At 38.2% G+C, this 7,276-nt stretch overlaps 1 long non-coding RNA gene across 2 annotated transcripts; it reads left to right on the forward strand.

The window, feature by feature from the left end:
- The first annotated feature begins 2,170 nt into the window (after positions 1 to 2,170).
- On the forward strand, positions 2,171 to 3,824 carry LOC124118016. Of its 2 annotated transcripts, none has more exons than XR_006858421.1 (4): positions 2,171 to 2,257; positions 2,509 to 2,689; positions 3,233 to 3,323; positions 3,649 to 3,824. It is a non-coding gene; the product is annotated as an uncharacterized LOC124118016 (long non-coding RNA). The 2 variants fall into 2 exon arrangements; XR_006858422.2 differs by having other exon boundaries at positions 2,246 to 2,261.
- The last annotated feature ends 3,452 nt before the right edge of the window (positions 3,825 to 7,276 follow it).

The following is a 7,276-nucleotide window of genomic DNA, read 5'->3' on the forward strand; positions in this document are numbered from 1 at the left end:
TGTTAACGGATCTTGGAAGTTGTTTCTGGATAACTGTTGGTAAACTTATTAAGAATCTGCTCCTTTTAACAGAGTGTACCAAATTCTTTATCATGATTGGGGATTATTTGTGATTCTCTTTCTTGGTTGTATTATGTAAGACAGTTGTTGTTCATCTTCTGAGACATCACATGTTTCACAGAGACGTTGTTCAAATGGGGTTGGGGTTTTTGTATATCTACATTTTTTTCAATTTTTAGTTTGTGATTACTTAAACGAAGTTTTGAGAAAAGTGACCTATGGCCTTTGTTTTTACAATATGTAAGATAATTCTCAATATTTATAGATAACGTGACCAAACTGTATGTTCCTAACTTGCTGCTAGATAAATGGGAATCCATTAATGATTGCGTGAATTTTTACATTTGAACTGAAGTATATTTAGAGTGTATTCATTACATTTTTTGTGTTTACTATTTTAAGAGTTTGCTTTATTTAGACCAACCAACATTTTGACCAGAAATATTGATATTTGCTGCAAAAGCATGCTTTAGAGTGACATTTGTTGTGTTATCTATATAGGATTTTTTTATTGGTACTAATAGTGGGTAAACATCAAGGTTTGCCTGACAGGCCCAGTTTTCTTGCCTTGGTTTTCTTTGTGCTGACACACTGTTTCTTTTATTGTGCTTTCCAAAGATAAGTACATTAATAACAACCAATTTGTACTTAACACAAATCCTCTCCTCCCATAGCTTACACTTCCTTCCTCTGCACATAACATTATATGACGGGGAGCTATTGATGCTCTGCAGCAATCTCTACTTGTCTACACGACAGTCAACTCGCCTTGAGTATTTACATTGCTAGAACATGCTATTTTATTGGTTTCTGGTGACGCTTTCTTGACGAAATCTGCTATAAGATTCGTGATTGGTCAAATTGAGCACGTGACCTAATACAACCAATTACAGCAACGGTACTTGTGTATAGCAGACTTTGACGGAAGGTTTTTGTTAAATCGTGTTGTTCTGAACGTTTTAAGCAGGAAATCGCGATCTATATTAAAAATATGAAACTTTGTGGATGTATCGTGCCAGGTTACGAGCTGAGACAAAGATTTTTCTTGCATATATTTGGCATTAAACATTGTGGAGAAATCGAGGCGATAAAACTATTAAAAGCCGCGATGCCATTTGACTCGCATCACACGCGATCGCACGAAAAGATGGAAATGATAACTTATATCTAAGTTTGACAACTTTTAGACAGATAAATAATTTTGTTGATTTCATTTATTACTTTGTAAAATATATTTAAAGATTTGATTGACACGTTTTTATTTTGCTCTTTGACTTGTTCGATGTGGACCCATTGTCAAAGTGTGTGTCGGAGAATTCTATTTTCAATAACATTGCGGGAAATAGATCTAGTGAATAATATTTTAATCTTTCGATAAAAAAAAATAATTTGAAAGAGAAGCAAAAACTGAAAAAGAGAGTCACCAAACCTTCATCGAGATAGAATCTCCGCCGACTCTGAGTTCAGCAAGGATGACAACGCATATCTTCCTGAACAAACGGTAGGTACACTTTAGATCTGTTTGTGTTACATAAATATATTTTTAAAATATAGCCCTCTATATTGTCTCCATAACAATTATGCTAAATAAATCCACCGAAACGACCCCCGATCCAAACCAATTCTCACTTAGATATTGAACTTAGTTTTAGCATTTGCTGAAAGAGAAATCTTTTTTCAAGCTCCATTTATAAATCGTAAATTTATGTTCAAATTTGGAACCTCAAACTGAAATAAGTCAGTTAGAAACTTCAATATTAGACCCTTTACTCATCTAATTTGGGACTATTTATGAAAAATAATAGGCGCAGATGTAATTTTGTAATATTGCGCAGGCCTTTCAGATTTCATGTTTCGATCACATCGTGGTTCTCCGTAAAATTTACGGAGAGCACCGATGTGGGACTGAGATAAATAGTATTTTTTCAAAACAAATTATGTATCTGGTCACTGAAATGTGAAATATGATCGCAGACTGTAGTTATAAGTTTATAAAATTATTGAATTAATAGATAACAAATTATATATTTGTATTATGTTAAACTCTATTTGTCTTAAGTTGTATTTGAAATTAAAACTTAGGTTTTTTTTACAAACAAATGTCCATTGTTGTATGGTAATTAGTACGGAAATCGCCGCCATTTTGTAACCTGCTGTTTTATAACGAGGATGTTGGTTGATATTTTTTTAAGAACTCGTAAGTAAGGGAAACTCATGTATTGTAACGATTGTTTGAAATAGATATATGTTCCCAGTAAATGTTGTGGACTTATCGTTTTCCCCGTCGACATGCTCCATCGCCATCGCGGTATAGATCCTGAATTACGTTTTGGACTGGCACCAGGTTGTTGAAATTTTGGCAAAGTTGCCAGTGTCAACTTTGTTTTGTGACCAGCAATACCCGCCTTTTAGTTTTAGGTTATTAATGAATACAACTTGATTTTTCAGCCCCCTTCCTTGTGGTGATTTTTAAAAGACAAAAAAGGAACGATACTTCATAGGAAGACGTGAACTCCTGCTGATGTGCCTGTTTCATGAGAAGGGATCAAGGAGAAGAAGCCAGTTGCTGCCTGGTGGCCAGCAACTTGGTGTTTTTACGATGCTACCGACACCGATGTGGTACTCGAAGGTCAGTATCTTTGTTAAGTGTCAGGTAAATTTCATTTCAGGTTAATGGAACTGTAACTAAATAAGTTATGAAACTAACTGGTACTTACAAAGTGCACACACAGACTTGTAGGGTAAAGGTTTAATTTTTATAATTTAATATCAGAATCATAGTAAGGAATCAATAGGTGTTACAATCTGAATATCCTTCCTGTGTTTAACTTTTGAGCAAATATGAGTACTTGTAAATGTCAAAACCATTTTTTACATTTTTCTAGAACACAATGACATTTGAATGTGTAATGCTTTGGTCAACTTACATGGACATATCAATATTAAGTGAATATCTAATCACAAGATGTTAACTAATTGACATCATTTAAAATCTAGTTTTGGTACAAGTGGTAGGTTTTGTAACTTTTAAGTCATCATACATTTGGACTGGAACCATTTCACCTGAGTACAATTTTAATGCTCTTATCTTGTTTGCAATTTATTTTTACTGTATCATGAATTATGAAGCTTTGATTTATCATCCAGTGTAACATGTAATTTTTTTCATCAGTTCTGAAACCGGCAAAGAAAAAACAACTGGAACTTTGTGGTGAGCAAGAAGATCTGCACGCTTAGGAATGCCTTCAAGTGAATGAGCCATGGTTTGTTTCATTGACCATAACATCAGTAATTTTGTAGCCCCAAAAAAGTAATTTTTGTAATAGTTTTTAATGCGTCTCCTTGACGTCTGACATAAAGTAATTAGTTTATGGCACTGATTGGGGCTGTCCGGTAGCCTAGTGGTTAAAGCGTTCGCTCGTCACGCCAAAGACCTGGGTTCGATTCCCGACATGGGTACAATGTGTGAAGCCCATTTCTGGTGTCCCCCGCCGTGATATTGCTGGAACATTGCGCAAAAGCGCCGTAAAACCATACTCACTTACTCATTATGTCACTGATATACAATAACATTTGATCCCATTTCAGCCTCTTGAAGGACAGCTTCCATGACGACCCCTGCCAGGACGAGGATGACTTCCACTTTCATATGATGACTTCCACTTTCATATGATGGCTACCATATAATGATATCTTCTGTTGATGATGTCCACCTCTGGCTACTTGTTATTGCTGTTATTACTCCAAATAAAGAGAATACTATACAACTTCGTTATCTCATTTTTGACAGTACAGGTTTGGCAAGGATGTTTCCCAGATACTTCTGGGATGCTGTTGAAAGACTAGATTATGATGTAAGCACATCTTTTGTATTACTGAAAATGATGGAAAGGTAAAATGTCTCTGAAACACCTTTGTTATGGAGACTTCCTTAGAACTTTGCCGTGATGGTTCAAAGCATGTTAAATTACCCATGACAGGTTTGTGAAGACACTTCAGAGACTTCCTTGCAAGTGTTGCGGGGATGCTTCAGAAGCATCTTTGATTGCATAACACAAGTTTGTGGGGACTTATCAGGGACTTGCTCAGAAGGTTTCCCGGGATGGTTCAAAGCATATTTAATTACCCCTGATAGGTTAGCGAAGATGCTTCGGAGACTTCCTTGCAAGTTTTGCTGGGATGCTTCAGAAACATCTTTGATTACCTAATAATAATTTGTGGAGACTATTCGGGGACTTCCTAAGAAGGTTTCCCAGGATGGTTCAAAGCATATTTAATTACCCCTGATAGGTCTGAGAAGACGCTTCGGAGACTTCCTTGCAAGTGTTGTGGGGATGCATTAGAAACATCTTTGATTATGTCACACAAGTTTGTGGAGAATAATCAAGGACTTCCTAAGTGGGTTTGCCGAGATGGTTCAAAGCATATTTAATTAGCCATATAAGGTTAATTCTGAGGAAGTATCGGAGACTACTTCAGTAGGTACTGTAAGGAAGTCTTGGATACTTCTCAGCAAGCTGCAAGTTGGAGTAGTTTGCCGAGATGGTGTGGAGACATTTGCCAGGAATATCTAGAGACGTCCTTAAGACCCTGCGGAGAAGGTGAAAATGTGCCTTGCGGGGAATGATTAAGGTGGTCTCGGATGCATCTTTTCTGGTCTTTTTTTTTTGTAAGGGTTGTCACCAACTCGTCACCAACTTGTCATCAACTGTCACCAATTGTTCCTAAAGCCATGGCTCTAACTATAAACTGTACTACGTTAAACGTCTCGAAATAAACCCTGTTGATGCGAGTGTTAGTTTTGTCGTCTTGCATCCACAGTATCCCTTATGATGAAAGGTTCACCTTCAATCATTTATTGCTTGACTGTAGGGACTTTGCAATTGCAAGGGCTTCACATTATCAAACAGTAAATCTGAAAGATCTCTTTTCCCGGGTAAGCGGGCATCTCATCCTAAGTTACTTGAAAGAAATAGGCCTGTATAATAAATGTTAAATGTGTATGTAAATAATTAATGGTTTGTTTTTAATTTGATGTGATGATATTCCCAAATGACATTATCGAAGGTTCTGTCCTGGAGATTGAAGTACCCTAAAATGTACGTCTTTCTTGGTTGCACCTTGAACGAGACGTTCTGTTGATTGTCATGTTACACTCAGTTCCTCCTTTTTCTTATCCATCAATTGCCATCACTCTATACATCTTTGTTTCTCATAAGAACGTTATTTTCTGATGTCCCCAATGATACACCTGACTAAATACATTACTGGGATAGGCATTCACAAAGACACATACTATGTATGTCACATTGTCCAACGTTAAACAATATTGATATAATACTAGCTAAAACAGATATACTATTATTTTCTGAATAAAATGGTGATAAAGCTGTTATTGTGAATTTTAGTGATGCTACTTCGACCTTTGACCAAGGCATTGTTGATAAATATGTATGAAGTGTGAGTGAAGTTTGGTATGAAGAAGAATAGCTGACATGTTGCTTGTATAAGTGGTACACTTGATTTCATAAGTGTGGATGACAGACATAGCTGTAAACTCAGATAAAGGCGTTAATGTCTTACATTTGTTTACATAACTCTACCTCTGACCAGCACAAAAACATACATTGGCCCTGAACCATGTGTAAATCGCTTCATCACTTTCATCGGGGCCATGTTCAAGATACTGGAATGTGGCCCTTTAGTTTGTAATATTCATTTGGGACGCAATTTATATAACTTCTCAGTACACTCAATCCTTAACATATCCCATGTATCATAATATAATATTAGTACAGTTTTGCAACTGATCATACTACACAGAAGTGTCATACTCACACCCAAAAGAAACGCAAGTCGAGTATGCAGTATACATGTTATTTATTTTCAACAGTAAAGACAAGAAATACTTATAGGGCAAGATTGACAAAAATTTTACTGAAGACAGTTTAATGGATTAAAAGGCAGATGACATAATTGTTTTTTTTTTTAAATGTTAAGAGTTTACACAGTTTCGGGTCAATACCCAAAATGTCAGTCAATACCTGGTGTGACCACCATTAGCATTGATCACTGCCACACATCTCATGTACATTGAGTGGATCAGACGATTTGTGAAGGCCCTAGGCATCCTCCTGCACACATCCAAAGCAGCTGTGCTTAGTTCATCTGCAGTTGTAGGGACTGGGCGCACATTGTGCAGACGCCTTTAAACCTCATCCCACAAGTGTTCGATGGGGTTCAGATCAGGGCTGAGGGCTGGCCACGGTAGAACACGGATGTTGTGTTGTTGCAGAAAAGCCATGGTAGCTCTGGCAACATGGGGACGAGCGTTGTCCTGCTGGAAAATGTGTTGTTGATGTTGTGCAAAAAATGGAACAAGGTTGGGTCTGATCACTTGGTCAGTGATGCCGTGTCCCCGACCTTGACCAACATTCAGAAAGCACATGGGTCCAAGTCTCGCATTAAGTCCAATCCCTGCCCATATCATGACGCTAGGTCCACCCCATGGATCCCTTTCCACAACGTTTCTGTCAGCGAAACGATCACCTCGACGCCGCCGAATTCTTACTCTTCCGTCTGCATGGGAGACACAAAAGCGACTTTCATCAGAGAAGATGACATGCCTCCACTCACGATGACGCCAATTGTGATGACCCTGTGCCCACTGAAGTCGTGCTTGTCGAACCAGTGGTTGGAGAACAGGACAACGTGCTGGTCGGCGACATCTGAGGTTGTTGGAACGGAGACATCGGATCACAGTGTCCAGGCTAATGGGTCGATTATGTGTTCCTATGGTCTGTCAAGCACTTTCACTTGCAGTTAGGAACGGATGTCAAGTGTGTTGATGGGTGATCTGCCGATCTTGTCGAGATGTGGTGATCCTAGGACGACCGCTCCGAGGAAGGTCATCTATGGTCTGTGTAGCATTGTATCGATGCAGGAGACGGTAAATTATGCTTATGTTAACGTTGAAATGACGGGCAACATCTTGGACAGACTCTCCAGCTTCCAAACGTCCGATAACCTGGTTTCTCTGAATTTGAGTGAGGCGTGGCATCGTTGACCAAGGAGTGGTAGGTGTAAGAATCGACCACAGTCTTATACCCACTACAGTTCGTGACAGTTCGTGCATTTTCGATTTCGCGAGAAATGGGTGCATGATACACATATTCATTGAAATGGGGCGTTTTGGCGATTCGTTTTTTATGTTGTG

Source organism: Haliotis rufescens, unplaced genomic scaffold, assembly GCF_023055435.1.
Source record: "Haliotis rufescens isolate VD_foot unplaced genomic scaffold, xgHalRufe1.0.p SCAF_1, whole genome shotgun sequence".
Taxonomy (NCBI): domain Eukaryota; kingdom Metazoa; phylum Mollusca; class Gastropoda; order Lepetellida; family Haliotidae; genus Haliotis; species Haliotis rufescens.